General features: G+C 40.7%; 1 protein-coding gene and 1 pseudogene across 1 annotated transcript in view; one reads left to right on the top strand and one right to left on the bottom strand.

Moving 5' to 3' along the window:
* The window catches only part of RNF182 (ring finger protein 182), a 63,651-nt gene that overhangs the window by 34,196 nt on the left and 8,032 nt on the right, over nucleotides 1–21,423 (top strand). The gene's annotated exons all lie outside the window — the stretch shown is intronic.
* Nucleotides 9,068–11,988, bottom strand: LOC145715478 (rRNA-processing protein FCF1 homolog pseudogene; annotated as a pseudogene).

Below are 21,423 nucleotides of genomic sequence, written 5' to 3'. Positions count from 1 at the left end.
AGCGCAGCCGTGTGGTACTTCTGAGGCCTTGAGAGCTCCCTGGCGGAATGTCTCAGTCGTAGTTTTTTTTAAAATTGAGGTACAATTGGCAAAAATTGCATTATTTAGTTATTAGATTAGCCATTAACTAATTATTAATAATTAACTACTAACTAATATTAGTTTCAGGTGTACAACATAGTGATTTGACATTTCTATACATTGCAAAAATGGTCACTGCAATGAGTCTTGTCACCATCTGTCACCTTACAGAGTTAACACAGGGTTATCGACTATATTCCCCATGCTGCCCATTACATCCCCGGGACTTACTTACTTTATAAATGAAAGTTTGTACTTAATCCCCTTCACCCATTTCACTCCCATCCCCAACACCTTTCCCCTCTGGCAGCCACCTATCTTTGTATCTATGAGTCTGGGTTTTGTTTTGTTTATTTTTTTTAGATTTCAATATAAGTGAAGTCACGTGATATTTGTCTTATTTCACTTAGCATAATTCCCTTAAGATCCGTCGCGTTGTCACGAATGGTACCATTTCATTCTTTTTTATGGCTGAGTAGTATTCCATTGTATGTGTGCAAATACACACACACACACACACACACACACACACACACACACACATCTTCTTTATTCATTCATCTGTGGATAGGCACGTAGGTTGTTGCCGTATCTTAGCTGTTCTAAATGATGCTACAGTGAACATAGGGGTGCATGTATCTTTTCAAATCAGTGTTTTCATTTTTGTTCAGATAGATACTCAGGAGAGGAATTGCTGGATCATATGGTAGCTGGATTTTTAATTTTTCAGAGATCCTCCATACTGTGTTCCAGAGTGGCTGCCCTTGTTTACGTTTCCACCAACAGGGCACAAGGATTCCATTTTCTCCCCATCCTCACCACCAACTTGGTATTTCTTGTCTTTTTCATTCTAGCCATTCTGACAGGTGTGAGGTGATACCTGATTGTGGTTTTGGTTTGCATTTCCTTCATGATTGGTGATATTGAGCATCTTTTTCATGTGCCTGTTACCCATCTGTATGTCTCTGGAAAAATGTCTATCTAGATTTTCTGCCCATTTTTAAATTGGATTCTTTGGACTGTGTTTTGTTTTGTGTTTATTATTGGGTCATATGAGTTTGTAAAATATATTTTGGATATTAACCCCTTATCAGATACATAATTTGCAAATATCTTCTCCCATTCAGTAGGCTGCCTTTTCATTGTGTTTTTTTTTTTTTTATAAATTTTTTTTTAAACGTTTATTTATTTTTGAGACAGAGAGAGACAGAGCATGAACAGGGGAGGGGCAGAGAGAGAGGGAGACACAGAATCTGAAACAGGCTCCGGGCTCTGTGCTGACAGCTCAGCGGGGCTCGAACTCACGGACTGTGAGATCGTGACCTGAGCCGAAGTCGGACGCTTAACCGACCAAGCCACCCAGGCGCCCCTCATTGTGTTGATGTGTGTGTTTCCTTCCCTGCGCAGAAGATTTTTAGTTTGATGTAATCCCATTTATGTTTGCTTGCCTTTTTCTTGCCTTTGGAGTCAGATCTTTAAAAACAATCATAGGACTAATGTCAAGGAACTTGCTGTCTAGATTTTCTTCTAGGGATTTTATGGTTTTTGGCTTCACATTCAAGTCTTTAATCCATTTTGAGTTGATTTTTATATATGGTATAACATAGTGGCCTGGTTTTATTCTTTTGCCTGTAGCTGTCTGTTTTTCCCGACATTTATTAAAGAGATGGTTCCTTAAATGTTGCATATTCTTGCCTCCTTTGTCATAACTTAATTGTCCATATAAGCATGGGTTTATTTATGGACTCTCTATTCTGTTCCAGTGACCAGTGTGTCTGTTTCCATGCCAATGCCGTATTGTTTAGACAGTATAGCTTTGTGGTATAGTTTGAAATCAGGGACTGTGATATCTCCAGCTTTGTTATTCTTTCTCAAGATTGTTTTGGCTATTTGGAGTCTTTACGGTTCCATACAGGTTTTAGGATTCTTTGTTCTAGTTCTATGAAAAATGTCATTGGAATTTGGGTACAGATTGCCTTGAATCTGTAGATTGCTTTGGGCAGTATGAACATTTTAACAATATTACCGCACCTGGGTGGCTCTGTTCAATATTCAGGGGCACCTGGGTGGCTCTGTTAATTAAGCGTCTGGCTCTTGTCATGATCTCACAGTTTCATGAGTTAAAGCCTCGTATTCCTGCTTTGGATTCTCCCTTTCTCTCTGCCCCTCCCCTGCTCACACTGTCTCAGTCTCTCTCAAAATAAATACATAAATATTTTTAAAAAGTTAAAAAATATGACTTCTTTCAATCCATGAGCATGGATTATATTTCTATTTATTTCTGCCTCAGTTTCTTACAGTTTTCAGTATAAGTCTTTCAGTCTTTCACCTCCTAGGTTAAGTTTATTCCTAGGTATTTTATTCTTTTTCATGTGATTGTAAATGGGAACATTTTCTTGATTTCTCTTTCTGATAGTTCACGATTAGTGTATAGAAATACAACTGATTTTCGTATATTCATTTTGAAACCTGCAATTTTACTGAATTCATTTATTCTAACAGTTTTTTGGTGGAGCCTGTAAATTTTTCTACATATAGTATCATGTCATCTACAAATAATGACACTTTTACTTCCTCCTTTACAATTTGCATGCCTATTATTTCTTTTCTTGTCTAACTTGTCGCTAGGACTTCCAACGCCATGGTGAGTAAGGCTGAGGATAGTGGGTATCCTTGTCTTTTCTTAACCTTAGAGGAAAAGCTTTCAGCTTTTCATGGTTGAGTGTGATGTTAGTTGTGGGTTTGTCATATATGGCCTTACGTATGTTCCTTCTATACCCACTTTGTTGAGAGTTTTTATCGTAATTCAGTGTTGAATTTTGTCAAGTGCTTTTTCCATATCTACTGAGATGATCAAATGATATTTAACTTTCTTAACGCGGCATATCATGTTGATTGATTTGCAGATGTTGAACCATCCTTGCATTGCTGGAAAAAGCCCACTTGATTATGGTGTATGATCCTATTCATGTATCGTTAAATTCAGTTTGCTAGTATTTTGTTGAGAATTTTTGACGTATGCAGTATCAGGGATGTTGGTTTATAATTTGTGTGTGTGTGTGTGTGTGTGTGTGTGTGTGTGTGGTGTCCTTATCTGATTTTGGTATGCTGACCTCATAAAATGAGTTTGGAAGCTTTCCCTCCTCATCAGGTTTTTGGAAGAGTTTGAAAAGGATAGGTATTAAATCTGAATGTGTGGTGGAATTCGCTAGTGAAGCCATCTGGCCCTGGACCTTTGTTTTAGGGTTGATTACTGATTCAATCTCCTTATTAGCAATCAGTCTATTCAGATTTTCTATTTCTTCATGAGTGAGTCTTGGGAAATTGTAAATTTCTAGGAATTTATCTAGTCAAGGCTGTTCAATTTGCTCGCATATAATTGTTCACAGGTCTCTTATGATCCTTTATATTTCTGTGGTATTAGTTGTAACATCTTTTTCATTTCTGATGGTATTTGAACCCTCTTTTTCCCTTGGTGAGTGCAGCTAAAGGTTCCTTAATTTTGTTAATCTTTTCAAAGAACCGGTTCTTAGCTTCATTGACCTTTTCCATTGTTTTTTTAGTTTCTAATCTATTTCTGTTCAGATATTTATTTATTTATTTATTTATTTATTTATTTTCTCCCTTTTACTAACTCTGGGCTTTATTTTTTCTTCTTTTTTAAGGTATATTTTAGGTATAAAAGTAAATTGTTTACGATTTCTTTTGTTTCTTGAGGTAAGCCCGTGTTGCTATGAATTTCCCCCTGAGAACCACTTTTGCTGTATCCTATCAATTTTGGTACATCCTATTTCTTTTGCATTTGTCTCTAGTTATTTTTTGATCTCCCCTTTGATTTCTTCTGTGGCCCAGTAGTTGTTTCATAACATGTTGTTTAATCTTCACATATTTGTAGTTTTTCCAAGTTTTCAAGTTTTCTTCTTATAATTTCTAGGTTCATACCATTGTGATTGGAAAAGATGCTTGATCTGATTTCAGTCTTCTTGAATTTATTGAGATTTGTTATGTGTCCTAATGTGTAGCTATCCTGCAGAATATCCCATGTGCACTTGAGAAGAATGTGTATTCTTCTGCTTTTGGATGAATCTTCTTTATATATCTGTTGAGTCCATCTGGTCTAATGTGTCATTCAAAGCCATAGTTTCCTTATAGACTTTCTGTCTGGATGATCCAACCTTTGATGTAAGTACAGTGTTAAAATTTCCTACTATTGCTATATTACCTGTTAATATTTACTTTGTATATTTTATATGTTTTGGTGCTTCTATATTAGGTGCATGTATATTTGTAAATATTATATCTTCTTGGTGGATTGACCCTTTTATCATTATATAATGCCCTTCTTTGTCTTTTATTACAGTCTTTGTTTTAAAGTTTATTTTGTCTGATAGGAGTATAGCTATACCAGGTTTCTTTTCATTCCCATTTGCATGGGATATATTTTTTTATGCCTTTACTTTTAGTCTCCATGTGTCCTTACTTCTGAAGCGAGTCTCCTACAAGCAGAATATAGATGGATCTAGTTTTATTGTTCGTTTAGCCACTTTGTTTTTTGATTGGAGTATTTAGTCCATTTTTATTTATTTATTTATTTATTAAAAAAATTTTTTTTTTTAAATGTTTATTTATTTTTGAGACAGAGAGAGACAGAGCATGAACAGGGGAGGGTCAGAGAGAGAGGGAGACACAGAATCTGAAGCAGGCTCCAGGCTCCGAGCTGTCAGCACAGAGCCTGACGCGGGGCTCGAACTCATGCACCGCGAGATCATGACCTGAGCCGAAGTCGGATGCCTAACCGACTGAGCCACCCAGGTGCCCCTAGTCCATTTTCATTTAAAGTAACTATTGATAGGTATGTACTTGTTGCCATTTTGTTAATCGTTTTCTGACTGTTTTTGTAGTTCCTCTTTGTTCCTTTTTTCTTCTCTTTCTTCCCTTGTGGTTTGATGACTTCCTTTAGTGTTATGTTTAGATTTCTTTCTCACTTTTTCTTTTGTGTATTTACTATTTTTTTGTTTTGTGGCTTACCATAAAGTTCACATGTAACTTCCCACGTATAGAATAGTGTGTTTTGAGTTGATAGCAACTAAAATCGGAACACGTCCTCCAACTCTACATTTTACTCTCTCCACCACATTTTATGCTTTAGATGTCATTTTGTACATCTTTTTATTTTATGTACCCCTTAACCAATTATTGTAGTTTTAGCTAATTTTGCTGCTTTTGCCTTTTAACCTTTATAGTAGTGTTATATTAGTGATGGATCTACTATCACTTTCATGTATATATACATATATATATGTATATATATATATATACATATATACATATATATACATATATACATATATATACATATATACGTATATACTTATATATACATATATATATATACGTATATATGTATATATATACGTATATATATATATACTTTCTTACATATGTACCTTTTCCAGTGAGATTTTTACCTTTGTATGTTTTCTCGTTACTAATCAGTGTCCTTTCTTCTCAGCATGAAGTCCCTTTCATGTTTCGTGTAAGGCTGGTTTAGTAGCGGTGAGCTCCTTTAGCTCTGTCTGGGTGAGTTCCACTGTTTCATCCTCCAGCTCACTGATGCACTTTTCTGCTTTCCCAGCCTGCTGTTGTCCCCCTCTGGTGTATTCTCCAGTTTAGGTAGCATATTCTCCAGCTCTGTGACTTCGGTTTGATACTTCCACATGTTTTTTTGTTGAAGTTCTCTTTGTGTTCATCCATTCTTCTCCCAAGTCCAGTGAGTATCTTTATGACCATCATTTTGGATTATCAGGTAGATTACTTATCTCTGTAGCATGAAGGTCTTTTTCTGAGGTTTCGTCTTGTTTTTTAGTTTGGAACATATTTCTCTTATTTGCTCATTTTGCTTGACTCTCCCTGTGTTTATTTCTACGTATTAGGTGAAACAACTACCCCTCTCAGTCTTTTTGTTTGTTTGTTTATTCATTCTTGAGGGGAAGAGAGCGTGAGTGGGGGAGGGGCAGAGAAAGAGGGAGACACAGAATCGGAAACAGGCTCCAGGCTCGGAGCTGTCGGCACAGAGCCCGACGCGGGGCTCGAACTCACGAGCTGTGAGATCCAGACCTGAGCTGGAGTCGGAAGCTTAACTGACAGAGCCACCCAGGCGCCCCTGCCTCTCTTAGTCTTGAAGCAGTTGCTTTCTGTAGGTGTGATCCTTCTTGTTCAAGCCTGCCCTAGCTCCTGCTTGTCTCTCAAACCCTCGTGACTGTCTAAACTACCTAATCGCCCTCATTGATGTGGATGTGCCAAGACCTGTCGGGTGATCCAAGGGGAGGAATCTTATTTAGTGCCTAGTTTCAGGCTGGTGGGAAGCCAGACCCTCAGGCAGCAGCATTTAAAGTATGCAAGTATGTACTGTCCTGTGGGGCCACAACCATACCCGTAGCAGGGCCAGAGAGGTGCGTGAGGGTGGTATCTGCCTGCTTACGTTCTCTGACCTTCCTTCCTTAGCCTCTAGATGTGTGGGAGGCCTGAAGCCTGTCCCTCAAGCTGAAGCTCCAGGCTACCTAAATAGGCCTCCCTCCCCCCCCCCCCCCCCCCCCCCCCCCCGCCAGGAAGATTGGGGTTGTGTTTCCTTCTGTTGTCTGCGTAGTAGCACCCTGGAGGTGGTGGCCTTGCCGGGAGCTGTGCATCTATTTGTTACATTCCTGTGGAGCTCTGGAACACCAGCCTTTTGGCCACCAGGGCAAGGGGCTCAGGGGGTGTCTCCCGTGCGGATTGCACCTGCCTGCTGGCCTCGGGGAGGCAGCTGGAGATTGTAGTGGGTGAGGCACACTCGCTTCAGAAACGCAGTGGGAGAAATCTCCTGTCTGTGTGTGCCTGCAGCTTTGTCCGTGCAGGCGAGGACCTCAGTTGTGGTTCTTAGAAAATACAGCTGTGGTCTCTTTCTGCGGTGGTAAAATCCACGATGCTTCAGCTTTTCAGTTCTATTGGGTAAGGAGAACGATGTTTTTCAAATTCAAAAATTAGACCCTTTCTTGCAGTTTGACATATTTTTATCTAGGTTAACATGCTCGTCTTTTTTTTTTTTTTAAATTTTTTTTTTTTTAACGTTTATTTATTTTTGAGACAGAGAGAGACAGAGCATGAACGGGGGAGGGGCAGAGAGAGAGGGAGACACAGAATCGGAAACAGGCTCCAGGCTCCGAGCCATCAGCCCAGAGCCTGACGCGGGGCCCGAACTCACGGACCGCGAGATCGTGACCTGAGCTGAAGTCGGACGCTCAACCGACCGAGCCACCCAGGCGCCCCCATGCTCGTCTTTTTTATCATGACTAGGTCACTGTTGATGAGCCAAACTGACGTTTCATAGTTCATAATGCAACATCATTTAGTTAGCCTACGATGTGAAATTTGATCCAATCCCATATGTTTTTTTCATTAGTGCCAAGTGGGGGGAAAATGGACATACTCGAAGAGCTCAAATTTTAGTACGTCCCAAGAGGCTGTCTCCTGATTGATGGTCGGTATTTCACTGAGATTAGTTGGCTGTGATAATGCTCTTTCTCGCTCCTTTTCTGTGTTCCAGCTCTTCAAAGTCATTGTCTATCTTTTCTCTCTGTTACGGCCAAACTTTCACCCCAGCCCCGTGCAGTCCGCCTTTTCCTTAGATGCTTATGGTTACGTGCTGTCTTCTCTAGGTGTTTGTCTCATTGGCCCGCGTGCTGCTTTGACACTTCCCTCTTCGTTTCTGTCCTTGGATTTACAGATCACCTGTCTTTCTTCCTGTCTTCTTTATGATTCTTTTTCTCTCTTCTCTTTCCCCAGCTCATTAACAATGTTTCCAGATCTTGCTGATGCATCCTCAGCATTTCTCATTTTCTCTCTCTCTGCCTTACTTTGACTTCCTAGGAACGCTCACGGTTTGCCAGTCTTACTTCTCATGATTTCATTTACTCCCCATAGATGGATGACTTTTAGAACTCTGTGTCTCGTTCTGAGCTCTGATGTTTCTATCTCTATATTTATTGTGGAGTATAAGATGTTTCAACTTTGACTTTTTTTCTAACAAATAAAAAGAAAATCTAAGAGAAAGAGTACACCGTGTTCTTGAGGTGCCTTTTAAATGTATTCCTGTCACTGATGGGGCCCCTGGCTGCTGGTTGATCAATGAAAAGATTTTGAAGATGGGTTTAAAGCCTTCTGAAAGTTGTCTCCCAGGAGCTGTCTTACTTTATTTTGTTTTATTTTACTTGGCGAGTAATCATCGGATTTATAAAAAGATACAACAAATTTTAAAATGATACAAAATATCAGTTTCAAAAACCATCAGAAAGTGAGTGCATTTTTTTAATGTTTATTTTTTTATTTTTTTTAAATATTTTTTTAAATGTTTTATTTATTTTTAAGACAGAGAGACAGAGCATGACTGGGGAGGGGCAGAGAGAGAGGGAGACACAGAATCTGAAGCAGGCTCCAGGCTCTGAGCTGTCAGCACAGAGCCCGACGCGGGGCTCGAACTCACGAACTCTGAGATCATGACCTGAGCTGAAGTTGGACACTTAACCAACTGAGCCACCCAGGTGCCCCATATTTTTTTTTTTTTTTTTGAGAGAGAGAGAGAGAGAGTGTGTGTGTGTGTGTGTGTGTGTGTGTGTGTGTGTGAGCAGGAGAGAGTGCGAGCAGGGGAGGGGTAGAGAGAGAGACACACACACACAGAATCTGAAGCAGGCTCCAGGCTCCGAGCTGTCAGCACAGAGCCTGACGTGGGGCTCAAAGTCACGAACCACTAAGATCATGACCTGAGTTGAAGTCGGACGCTTACCAACTGAGCCACCCAGGCGCCCCCAAAGTCGAGTGTATTTAGCCATACTCAGCTCGCAACAGAGTGAATGAGTAAGTGGAATAATAATTCGTGTTATAGCCTATTGCTATGGGAACTGGCAACAGAACAAGTTGGTAAAGGCAGGCGGAGGAACTCTTTTTTGAAGAATTAGAACCAAGGGGCTCCATAATCACCTGGCATCTGTTCAGTGTTGTACCTGTAGTAGAAACGTGCATGTTGGGAACTCCAGGGATCTTTCCATCCTTCACTAAAAGTCCTGGTCAGCTGTGGCCACGGCGTGGCACTGCTTAGTTACCATCTATACTGAGCGGTCATTCGCATAGGTTCCTTGGTGTGTGCACGGTCATCTTCCAGCCTTGGATCCTTGGCAGTCCTTAGGGCCCCTTAATACTTGTGCCCCTGTCTCTCAGTTTCGGCCGTTAAAAAGTCAGTTACACAAGGGATACACCTGGCATACAGACAGCCCATCATTGACTATCCTACGTCGACTTTGGCCTTAATGGAAAAGTTGATAACGTTAGTATCAGCCAGGATGTGGTAAGGTGGGCCCAGCTGTGTGTTATATTGGAAGAATAAGCAGGAAGGATGTTGGGGGACTTCTGTGGCCTTGAGCGCACTGGGATCTTGCTTTTCTTTCTTTTTAGGTTTTAACCTGTTCTTCCCTTCAAGTCTCTGATCTCTGAGACTAGGCCTTCACTTGACGGTCATGTATTTCTTGCTTCTTTTGCTTCCCCATTTCACTCTGCCCTGTTGTTGTGAATAGCTATTTATTTATTAAAAGAATTATTTTCGATGTTTATTTTTGAGAGCTAGAGATAGAGCGTGAGTGGGGGAAGAGGAAGAGAGACAGGGAGACACAGAATCCGAAGCAGGCTCCAGGCTCTGAGCTGTCAGTACAGAGCCAGAGGCGGGGCTCAAACCCACGAACCATGAGATCGTGACCTGAGCCGAAGTCAGACGCTTAACCGACTGAGTCACTCAGGCGCCCCAATAACTGTTTATTTTAATTTTCCACTACACCCTGTTTCTGCATTGGCCCAATCTTGGCTGGCTATCCTTTGCTTTAGACTCTATGACATTGCTTCTATGACATTACTTCTCCATTTAATATATGTTGTCCCACAACACGTTTCCCTCCTTTCCATGAAGATTTTCTTTTTTCTTTTTTTAAGAGGAAGCAGCATCTTTTTTTTTTTTTTAATGTTTATTTATTTTGAGAGAGAGGGAGAGAAACAGGGAGAGAGACAGAGAGAGAGAGAGAAGCAGGGAGAGAGAGAATCCCAAGCAGACTCCATGCTGTCAACACAGAGCCCAATGCGGGGCTCGATCTCATGAACCACGAGACTGTGACGTGAGTAGAAATCAGGACTCACTTAACTGAGCACTCAGGCGCCCCTCCACAAAGATTTTCTAGACTAATTCTGACCACCTTTGAGGATACTAGCATCTGAGCTCTAGTTTTCTCTCAACCATAAAATTGGGAGAAATTTTTTTCATACCTTAGAAGCTTCTCTGAGCCAATTATTTTCTGGGCTGATAAGAAAGACAGCAGCACTCTTCTAGGTTTGCCTTTTGAGGGTCTGAGTGTTTAATGGGTCTGTCACACAACACAGTCGCTTAACCTTAATATGTAATAAATACAAAAGTATCTTTCTTCACAGTGTGCTGCTTTTCCCGTACAACTATCATTTATATCTCCTCAAAAATAATGTTGTAGCGTTTTGCTTTATCCTGATCTTTGTGGTTGAATTGGTGCCAGTCAGTAACGCCACATTTTGTAGCTGTGTTGCAAAGTGACATCTTCATTAAGGTTGAGTCCGAAAAGCCTATTGAGAAAAGCCATTCAGGGCAAATAAATGCAATGAAATCTGACTTGATTTCCGTTTCCCCTTGCCCATTTTTTGGCCCATTATTAAAGCATTTTTGCCCCTTATTAAAGCATTTCATGAATTCGATTGTTCTCATTTTGCTGAGTCAGAGCACAGTTGGACTTTGGTAGCTGTAAATATACTACATTTCAGGAGGTGTTGCAAATGTTTTTATTAGTGCTGGAGAAGAGATGATATGTACTTTAGAATTTGGGAAGTGAACAAAACACTTTGGGGAGACGAAGAATATTTTTGTCACTTTGTTTTTATTTTAGAGTAATATTATAAACATAACACCTTTCTAGCTTTTCCTGTGTCTATAATAATTTTGAGAAAGCTGTGTCTAGATATAGTGGTGATGACAGTTTTGCCTAGTATATCAGGGTACATTTAGAGAAAATGAAAAAAGGTCTTAAAGCAACATATAGCTTCTTAGGTTGATGTCTGGACATTTACAGAGAAACAATCTTAAAGGAATTGTATTGTATCCATTTTATTAATGCATATCTTTGATGAGCCTAAACCTGAAGCTAATGGTGGACAAATATGTATGAAAATTGGGGATTGTCAGTAATGAAGATGAAGGAATTCATTCATTTGTTCAACATATATGAAGGGCTTCCTAGATGCTGTGATTTATGAATATTTTTACATATTTACTTTAGAGTTAAAGATTTTTTTTTGAAATTCATCTTATCAGATTCAATATTTCTTTACGATAATTATAGGACATTAGATTTATAATTTAAAAACCCAGATTAAAAATGTACAGTGTTCAAGAATATTTATCAAGACAAAGTGCTGACTTCACCACACTTAGCAACGTGTGATGTGGTAACACCGATTGATGGAGAGAGGAGGAATCTTGGAGATAATTCAATATACTTATTTATTTGGCAAGTATTTACTCTGTGCTGGCTTACGATAGGTGCTTGTGCCACAGTGGGAAACAACGTATCAATGGCACTTGTATTCTTAGAAACTACATTCTAGTAGTGGAGATTGAGAGCAGACAAATTAATTAGTTAAATTGGGATTATGGAAGTTTGTTGAAAAAAAAAAGGTGCTATAATAGAAAACAAATGGTAAAAGAATTTTAAAAAGAAGGTAATTAGGGAGGTGCTCCCTGAAGACTTTATCTGGAGGCTCAGATCCGTAAGAGAGAATGAGCTTGGTAAGGACATCTCACATCAAGGACATCGCCTAAAGCAGGAAAGAGCCTGGACTGTCCATGCAACTTAACAAAGGCCTATGTGATAGGAAGGCCGTGTGGACAGCGGTTTGTGGGGGGACTGGAGGGAAGGCAGGGGCCACACTGTTGTGCTTTGCTGTATGGAGTTTGGATTTTAATCTCTATGCAATGGAAAACTATTGAACAAGCAATAGGTATGATCTAATTTGTATTTTTAGAAGCGCACTTTTGGCTTCTGCAAAGAAAATAGTTTGCAGTGGGGCAAGCTTAGAAGCAGGCAGATCAGTTAGGAGGCAGTTTTGTCGTGGACGAGGTCGAAGATCTGATGAAGGTGGAAAGATTGGAGGCTCGCTCTGGAAGCAGAGTTGACTTGACTTGCCCGTGGGCTGGACGTGAGGATGAGACACACCATAGAATCAAAGATGACTCCTAGTTTTGGCCCGAAAAACAGGAAACTGTGGTGCCGGTTGTTCTAATGGGGACGTTGGTTGGGTGGGAGTTGCAGAGGAGGGTTAAGGCCGGTCTCAGACTTAGGTTAATTTGCCATATTTATAAGAGACAGGTGGTGGTGTCCAGTAGGCGGTATGGAGCTGAGAAGAAAGGCACGAGCTGTAGACACAAAATTGGGGGAGTTGTCAGATGGTATTTAAAGCTGTTGGGGTAAATGAGACAATCCAAGGGAAAGATTGCAAATAGAGAAGGAGCATGTGGCTCGAGGCCAAGTGCGAGGATGCTCGAGCATTTAGAGATTTGACCGAAGCAGAGCTGGCGGAGAACGTTGAGAACGAGCAGTCAGGAAGAGAACCGGAAGAGTGTTCCATCGCGGAAGCAATGAGAAGAGAGGGTTTCAGGAGGAAGGGGGTCGTCATTGGGTAGAAAGCTGTCGGGAGGTAAAACCAGATAAAGGCAGAAAAGGATCCACGTACCTTTATAATCAGCTTCTGCTTTCAGAACTCTTATCTTGTTTGTCTTTGCGTCCCCGGCATCTAGCATCTAGCCGGACACATAATAGATACGAGGAAAATAGTTGTCGAATGATTAAATGAAAGAGAGTTTCAAAAGAGAGCTGTATCATGAATGAGTCAGTCAAGAATTAAATTCAGCAGTTGATCTTTTAAGTGAGTTTCTAAATCCATTGAGACAACGTTACTATCAATTGCTAATAAACTGATAAAAACATACCAGAAGTTTTTGATCTTCCGCGTGACTTCAGGAACGTGACTGCATTCTTTTTGGACAAGTAGATACATTCCATCTTTGTTCCAAAAGAGAGGTGCTTACATTGGTTTGGAAAAAGAGGGAATATTTGCATGTGTGCGTGTGTAATGTTCGTTTCATTTAGTGAAACTGGCATCAAAATAGTTCAGCTCCTTCCACCGAAGTTTGAAATTGAAATTGCAGAAATGGTGCAAAGCACCTTAGTGTCTTTAGACATTTTATTCTTTCTTGATATGGTCAGAGAGTTTTAGTAAGCCTTGGCCAAGGGAAATGATGGAGGAAGGAATTAATAGCAAAGAGATTTGTTTAATGGGGAAAGAGTCAGTCACTTTTAATAATGTCATGTGCAGCCTGTATCCCTGTTAACCCTTGATTTTCTTCAATCTTATCTCTGCCTCTTCCAAGTGAAGAGGAAGGTACAAATCAACCAATCGAAACTTGTAAGACTTCTACATGATCTGTTAATACCCCCTGTAGATAGATTAAGGAAAAAATAATAAAAGATCTCTTGCAACTCGTCAGGTAGTGGAGCTTAGTATGATATTGCAGAATTAGTAGCGTATAGTTTACTTGCAGCGGGTTCTATCTATAGACAGAAAACCTGTGTACCTTTCGGTACTGTATTCAATGCCGAGTCTTCTGTTAATACCAGATTGGAACGCTGAAGGACTTTATTTTTTTTTAGAGAAGGCCCAAGTGAGCGAGGGAGGGAGGGAGAGAGAGAGAATATCCCACAAGGGGTAAAGAGGCGGAGTGGGGGGTGGTGGCGGGGAGAGAAGGGAGAGTGAGAAGGAGGGCTCACCTGGGGCTCATGTTTTTACACGAAGTGGGGCTCACGCTCACCCGATGTGGGACTCGAACTCACCAACTGTGAGGTCATGACCTGGGCAGAAGTCAGAGGCTTCACGACTGAGCCACCCAGGCGCCCCTGAGTACTTTAAAAATATCAATGGCTATGTTACTTCTAGATTTCCAGTACATCCATATGGTGCTTATTTATGCAAAAATGTTTATGCCTATGTGATTTCATGGAATCACTGCCTCGTGAGGCAGGGTTCATTATCTTTTAGCCCAAGATCCCGTAACCAGTCAGTATCAGAGCTAGCCTGCAAATCTAGGTCTCCTGATTCCAGATCCCTATGTGTTTCCATCTCAGACTGCCAGAAGTGACGGTCATGTTCCCGGCTGTACATCCAGGGCCGTGAGGTTGCCGATGTGGGTCACTATGCATAGGGCGAGGAGTACCTAGTTTTTCTCCTTTGTTGCTGGACGTTCATTTGGATTAAAACCCTAGCAAAGAATGCATCATAAATCTCTCCTCCGCATGTGTAAATAGCGGCTTCTTGTCCAAAATCAATAGCCTAGAATTCTAGATCATTAACTTGGCTGTATTCTAATAGATTATGGTTCCCTATCAAATTAAATTGCTTGGTCCTGGAGGAGGGGCAAGAGTTTCAATCTTTGAGGGAAGTTTCTGGAATGGTGTGTGTGCTGTCAGGCAGCCATTAAGGATTATGGGTGTTGCAGATTAAATTCATTGAGAGTCAGCTGCTGATCTGTTAGGAATGAGTGCTCGGCATCTGTCAAGGCAATTCTTTTAGGGTTTTCTAAGTGACAGCCGTTTATAATAGCAAGAAAGATTGCTTTTAACGAAAAGGCATAATAGCAGAAACCTGAACTCTGAGGCGGTCATGCTGTAATATGAAAGTTCAAATATTGCTAATGTTTCCCAAATCATTGGTCAGAGAATTTAGGCTGTCATAAAAACTGATGCCCACGAAGTGACCATGTAGGAGTGAGGCTCCTTTTGCAAAAAAAAAAAAAAAAAAAAAAAAAAAAAGGAATTGAAAGACAGAAGCAAATCGTTAGCACTGGCTCTCAAGACAGAAACCATAGATCACGGAAATGACAATCCCTTAGTTTGTATCAGTTTTGTGTCGTCGTCGTCGTTGTTGTTAGAGAGCCCTTCAAGATCTCTCGACTCATCATGTAGAAAGCGATGCTAGTCATGTTTATTTTCCAGGATGGGAGGAGGATCCAGGAAATGAGAGTTGGAACTTGGCAGCTGTTACTCTGAAATAAGGGGAAAAATAGAACCTGTTCCGTTGATGCCAAATTAAAATGGTTGATGGACTCTGGGAGCATGATTCAGGCTAAATGAAACCTGTGTGAGAATCACTTGGAAGAACCTAAAGTCACCCCAAGGCATAGAAAATCAACTTGCGTGGACGGTAGGGCAATACACAGGCCAGAGCCCCGGATAGGCAGAAAATAGGATCACAGCGACAGTTTGTTTCTGAGCTCCGTTTGTCCTAACTTATGGCATCTTGGAAAAAATGCTTACCTTCTATGGGCATTTACACATCTGTTAAAAGGGAATTATAATTGCCTTTCACCGTTAGGAGGATTATGCAGTATTTCTAAAAGTTTTGAGCTTCTTAGAGGCTTATAATTAACAGAAAGTTATGATAAAGATCATAAAGGTTTATATATAGCAAAAATACAACAACTGGATTTTGACCAAGAATTTTCTCACACAAAAATTGCAAGAACTACAGGGTCAAGCAGCTTCGGAGTACGTAAGAATGTCTAAATCTTCTAGGCAGGAATGGCGGCCGTTGATAAATGAGGAAGATAATTTCTTTGGACAGAGATTAGCTTTGGATTTTGTCAGAAAGGGATAGTTTAGCATGGTAGGCTGGTTATCTATTGTTGTAAAGCAAACCACTTGAACACATGGTGGTTTAAAATAACAGCCATTTTATTTGCCCATGATTCTGTGGCTCAGCATTTTCTACTGGGTTCTGTAGGGATGATTCTTTGGCTGGTCTCTCTTAGGGTCACTCATTCAATGGATATAATCACTGGTGGTTCAGCAGAGGCTGGTTGCGCCATGATGGTCTCACTCGCATGACTGGTATTGGTGTGGATGTTGATACTGGCTTTTGTCTGGGCTTCTCGTCTTCAGGGAGAGTAGCCTGGGCTTCTCCACATGGCTGTCCCAGGGTCCTAAGAGGCCAACAGAAGTCGCAAAGCACCCTGAGGTCAAGGGTCAGAACTCTTAGGAAGTCACTTCACTTTGCTATTCAAAGTAAGTCACAAGGTCAGCCTCGATTTCAGGAATGGGGAAGCAGCTTCCTCCACCTGTTGATGGGTCAATGGAAAGTCACATTGCAAAGGGCTGTGGAGAATTATTACAACTCCATTTGCATGCAAACAATCTACTACACATCATGGGGGAAGGGCAAAGGATAGTTAGGTAAAATGGTCTACTAGTAAATTTAAAATTGAAATAGAAGAATTATATCATGAAAAGCTGGGGGAGAAGCCCCAAGATAGCCTAAGATCCAAACAGGAAAGACCATGAACAGTCTAAGTTTTTGAAAGTATACATGAATATTTTTGAAATATAAAAATATGATATGAAGAATTCTTTTTTTAAATTTTTTTGATGTTTACTTATTTTTGAGAGAGAGACAGAGCGTGATTGGGGGAGGGGCAGAGAGAGAGGGAGACACAGAATCAGAAGCAGGCTCCAGGCTCTGAGCGGTCAGCACAGAGCCCGATGTGGGGCTCGAACCCACCAACTGCGAGATCATGACTTGAGCTGAAGTCGGATGTTTAACCGACTAAGCCACTGAGGCGCCCCTGAAGAATTCTGATCTAGTGGTTTTTTGATATAACTGATATGTGTTAATACAGCTTCTGAAATAGAAACCAGGACTTGAGCGGTAGCAAGACAGCCAAGGAAAAAGTAAGAGGATTCTGATACTTGTGGGTGGCAAGTTTATGTATTCTTGGGGTAAGACAGTTTGCTATAGAAGGAATAACACAAAAGAATATTCGGAAAGGAGAATCCTTTTTAAAAAGTGAATTTCAAAAATCTTTATGAACTTAGAGATGTATATCAGTTTGACATGTGTCTTTACATAACAGTCACTGAACATGATGAGGACTCCCAGGCCCCCCCCCCCCCCCCATATTAAACTTTTATCACAAATTCTCATGTTTTTGATCTGGATACACATTTGAAAAATAAACCTAGGAATTATAGTTGGTGAGGATTCTGGGAAGATGGCAAGGTAAAGTGGTTCACTATCCTGCCATTCTCCATTCTACTCTGCCTCTCCTGACCCAGACCAATCCCTGCAGCCAACAGAACCCACACTGCAGGGAAGTCCTGAGCTCTGTGGAAGTTGAGGGTGAGAGGGAGCGGGTGGGGGCTTACTTCCTGGGCTGGATGGGGCTGGCAATAAAGATGGGCATCTGATAAGTCCTGGGGGAGGATCAGAATGCATCGGATACTATATAGAGCCTGATCTACAAAGGTTGAGGGAGTCTTGGGAGGAAAATTGAAAACCTCCCTCGCCCCACTGTGTGCGCGTGACTGTGTGGGTACGTGTCCCACAAAAGACCAAGGAGAAGACGAACCCTTGGGCTGAGTCCTCCCTGTTTCGGAGGCTGGGAGAGAGAGAGGAGACTCTAGAACATAAAGCCCTCCCCCTTGGTGCCTCGGCAGGGCCCTGGTGCCTGCCTGCTGTCGCACTGCTCCAGGAGTCGCTCTACAGGAACAGAGGCCACTGTGCTCCCACTGCTGATGCAAGTGCAGCCACATGGGTCCTCCAACAATCCGACCTGAACCCCAGCGATACAACAAATAATGGCACCACAGCCAGCGAGAAGACAGTCCGTGAGAACAGATAGAACACACGGTTAATGCGATAGAGCAGCGGCTGGAGACAGATGACAACCTGACAAAACGTAGTTAAGAGCGTATAAGGAGATTTAAATGCAGCACGAAAAGGCTTCCTAGAGATGAAATGCGTGAATTTCCAATCAAACATTTCAGCAAATGAATTAAAGGAGGCGGCGATTATTCCTGAGGCTTGAATTAGCACCCTGGCCAGTCAGGCAGAAGAACCTGAGAGCACAGAACAGAAATATAAAGGACAGAAATCACAAGAGAAAATAGATCCAGGAAATGCAATGTGTGAGTAATAGGAGAGGCAGAAGGAGGCAAAGGAACGGATGGAGGAAAGGCCATAATGACATAAATATAAGAAACGATTTTTCTGAGCTTTAATATCAAGACTGGAGTCTATAAATTAAAAAAAAATTGTAATGTTTATTTTTGAGAGACAGCGTGATGGGGGGGGGGGAGAGAGAGAGGGAGACACAGAATCTGAAGCTGGCTCCAGGCTCTGAGCTGTCAGCACAGAGCCCAATGCGAGGTTTGAACTCACCAGCTGCGAGACCATGACCTGCCTGAGCCAAAGTGGGACGCTTAACCGACTGAGTCACCCAGGTGCCCCTGGAGTCTATAAATTCAAATGGCTCATCAAGTTCCAGGCAAGATTTATGAAAAAACACATCTCTGTATATATTGGGAAAGTGCTTGAACTCTTGAGAATAAAAAGCAAAATCTTAGAAGCTTCCAGACAGAGAAAACAAATGAACTACCGTGAAGAAGTATCAGACTAGCCCCAGATTTCTCATGTATGACAGAGAGTGCTAGAGACAGTGGAGTAACTTCCAGAGACAAAAAGCCAGCAGCCTAAAAGCCACATACATACCCAAGCTGCCATTTCCCTGTCAGAGTAAAAGAAAATTTGCTGCTCTGTAGGAACGCAGAGATGCCATCACCCGTTTTCTGACAAAAATACTCCAGAAACAGTATCAAACAAAAAGTATCCACATGAGAAGTTCAACAGAAACACCTCAAGGTGAGGAGAGATACTAGCAGAGGAAATTTTTCTACATTAATCAGTTAACTCAAGTGGGAAGGAAAGAATAAATTGGAAGATAGCAGTCTTGACATTCAATGAAAATGAACTAAAATTTCCCCATTAAACGTTTGATACTGTCAGACTGAGTTAATAAGCAAAATGCAGTAATCTGGTGTTTATAAAAAAAACACTTGAGACAAAGTGAGAGAAGGTGAAAAATAAAAGGATGGACGAAGATCCCATGCAAATACGGACAGTCAGAAACTAGCAATATGAGGTTTAGACAGGTAGTATTTAAGGGAAAGGCGTAAATAAGATAAGCAAAGACATTACATAATAATTTTTAAAAGGCACAGTTGATGAAGGAGGTAAATAAACCTGTATGTATAGAATAACATAGCCACTAAATCTGTAAAGCAAAATTATTACAAATGCAAATATAGTTATGGTGAGAAATTGCATAAACATCTCTTGCTTGTCTCAACCTGTGTTAACCTTGTATAGAACCCTAAGATGGGGAAATTGAACAAATAAAAAAGTTGGATTTGATGGGCATGGGACACCTCACATCCCTTAACACAGAATATTCGTTTCTGAATCAGATGCAAAACTTGATCATATACTTGACCACAAAGAAGACCTTAGCAAATTCAAAGGCAAGGGATTTTTATAGATCTTGTTCTCTGATCATAACACAGTAATATTAGAAATAAATAATGGAAGGTAGTAAAAAGACCCTTTACTGTTTGGAAATTTAAAAACATTCTTTAAAACCTTAGCATCAAAGGAGAAAACAAAAGTCAATTTAGAAGATACCTAGATATCTGTCAAAGGAGCACAATTTATTCCAAAAGGCTTGGGATAGAGTGAAAGCTGTAGCTAGTGGGAATTTTACAGCCTTTAGATGTTTTCATTACTTGAGAATAAAGACAAATTGTACCCTTATTATAAAGTGAGAAAAAAGAATGACAAAACAAACTAACAAGTTAGAAAGAGGGAATAATAAAGATGAAAGCTGAAGCTCATAAAACAAAAAATAACGTAAAGGACAAATGCATTTTATAGTTCTTTGAAACAGCAAAATAGATACAAAGATTCATGTGTTTGATTAGGAAATAAACAGTAAAAAATGTACAAGACCAGAAATGAGAGCAAAGACGTAATCAGAGAGGCAGGAACGAATCAAAGAAGATAGCAAAGAGAACGGTATTCAACGCTATGGCAACGAACTTGAAAAACTAGAAGAGATAGGTTATTTCCTTGCCAAATATAAATGTCCAAATTTGGAAGAAAATAAAATTAGGACTGTATCTTATACCGTATGTAAAACTGAAAACAAGTTAAAAATAAAGCGAGACAAACTTTGTAGGAAAATAGCCACATGTATAATATTAGGAGCAGCATTAAGATCGGAGACCTAGAAGCTACAAGAGAGAGGATGAACACGTGATTGTCCGAAGAGTCAAATATTTTGCATTTCAAAACATATGAAGCAAAGCCAATACATAGTAAAATTTGAGGAAGCGTTTGCAATACAGAGGACAGAGTTTCATGTGTCTCATGACAAGGAATGTTTACAAATGGACAAGAAAGGCCCAACAATCCAATAGAAAAATAAGCAAAAAATGAGAAGGTGTAGTTCAGAGAGGAGCGGACACAGAAAGCCAACAGGTGAGAAGGCACTCAGACCCAAATCATGATGTGTCACCCCTCAGACGGGCAAACATTTGAAGTCCAATAGCATCTATCGCTGGTGAGGGACAAAGTACATTTATTAACACTGGTTGACGTACGTGTTACACTCCTGTTGGAGAGCAGGCTGGCCACATCTGTTAGGGGTAACATCTGTTTGACTCAGGAACTCCACTCCTTTTCTTTCAAAGAAATAAAAACACCCGGACGTAAGGATGCGTATCACGAGGTTGTGTTCTGCCGAAATGTATGTGTTGGGGTAGAATGGAGATGGATGAACGTCTACCAGGAGAGAGGTGGTTGGCTGTATTACGGTGTATCCAAATGATGAATGAAATACGCACGCATGAAAAAAGGAAGTTTTCATCAGTTGACTTGAGAGCTTTTCATGAACCGTTATTGAATGGGAAAAGCAAGATGCGGACAAGTGGGTATTAAATAGTCAAGACAATGGAAAACACGGTGCTTGTGTGTGCCATTATAATGATATGTACTGGATAAATACATGTACATGGAACTATATATGGAAGAAACATACCAGCTAGTTAATATGTGTGACCGGGGGGGGGGGGGGGCGGGGAAGAAGGTCGCATTGACGCTGATGTGGATGGAGGGAGTGAAGAGGAGAAATGAGCCAGATACACAAGAACACACACACTCATGCGTGCGGACACGCGCACACACACGACTAATAAACAATGATATTTATGACGACCTTTGCGTGTTTAGTAAATTTAAATTTGTATGTATATGTGCATGTGTGCTCGCGCACACAAGTGAAATTTTAAAAGTACATGTATCCAGTTT

The sequence above is a fragment of the Panthera onca genome, chromosome B2, assembly GCF_046562875.1.
Source record: "Panthera onca isolate mPanOnc1 chromosome B2, mPanOnc1 haplotype 2, whole genome shotgun sequence".
In the NCBI taxonomy this organism is placed as follows: domain Eukaryota; kingdom Metazoa; phylum Chordata; class Mammalia; order Carnivora; family Felidae; genus Panthera; species Panthera onca.
The sequence above is the reverse complement of the archived record's forward strand: the minus strand, read 5'-3'. Positions and strand labels throughout refer to the sequence as shown.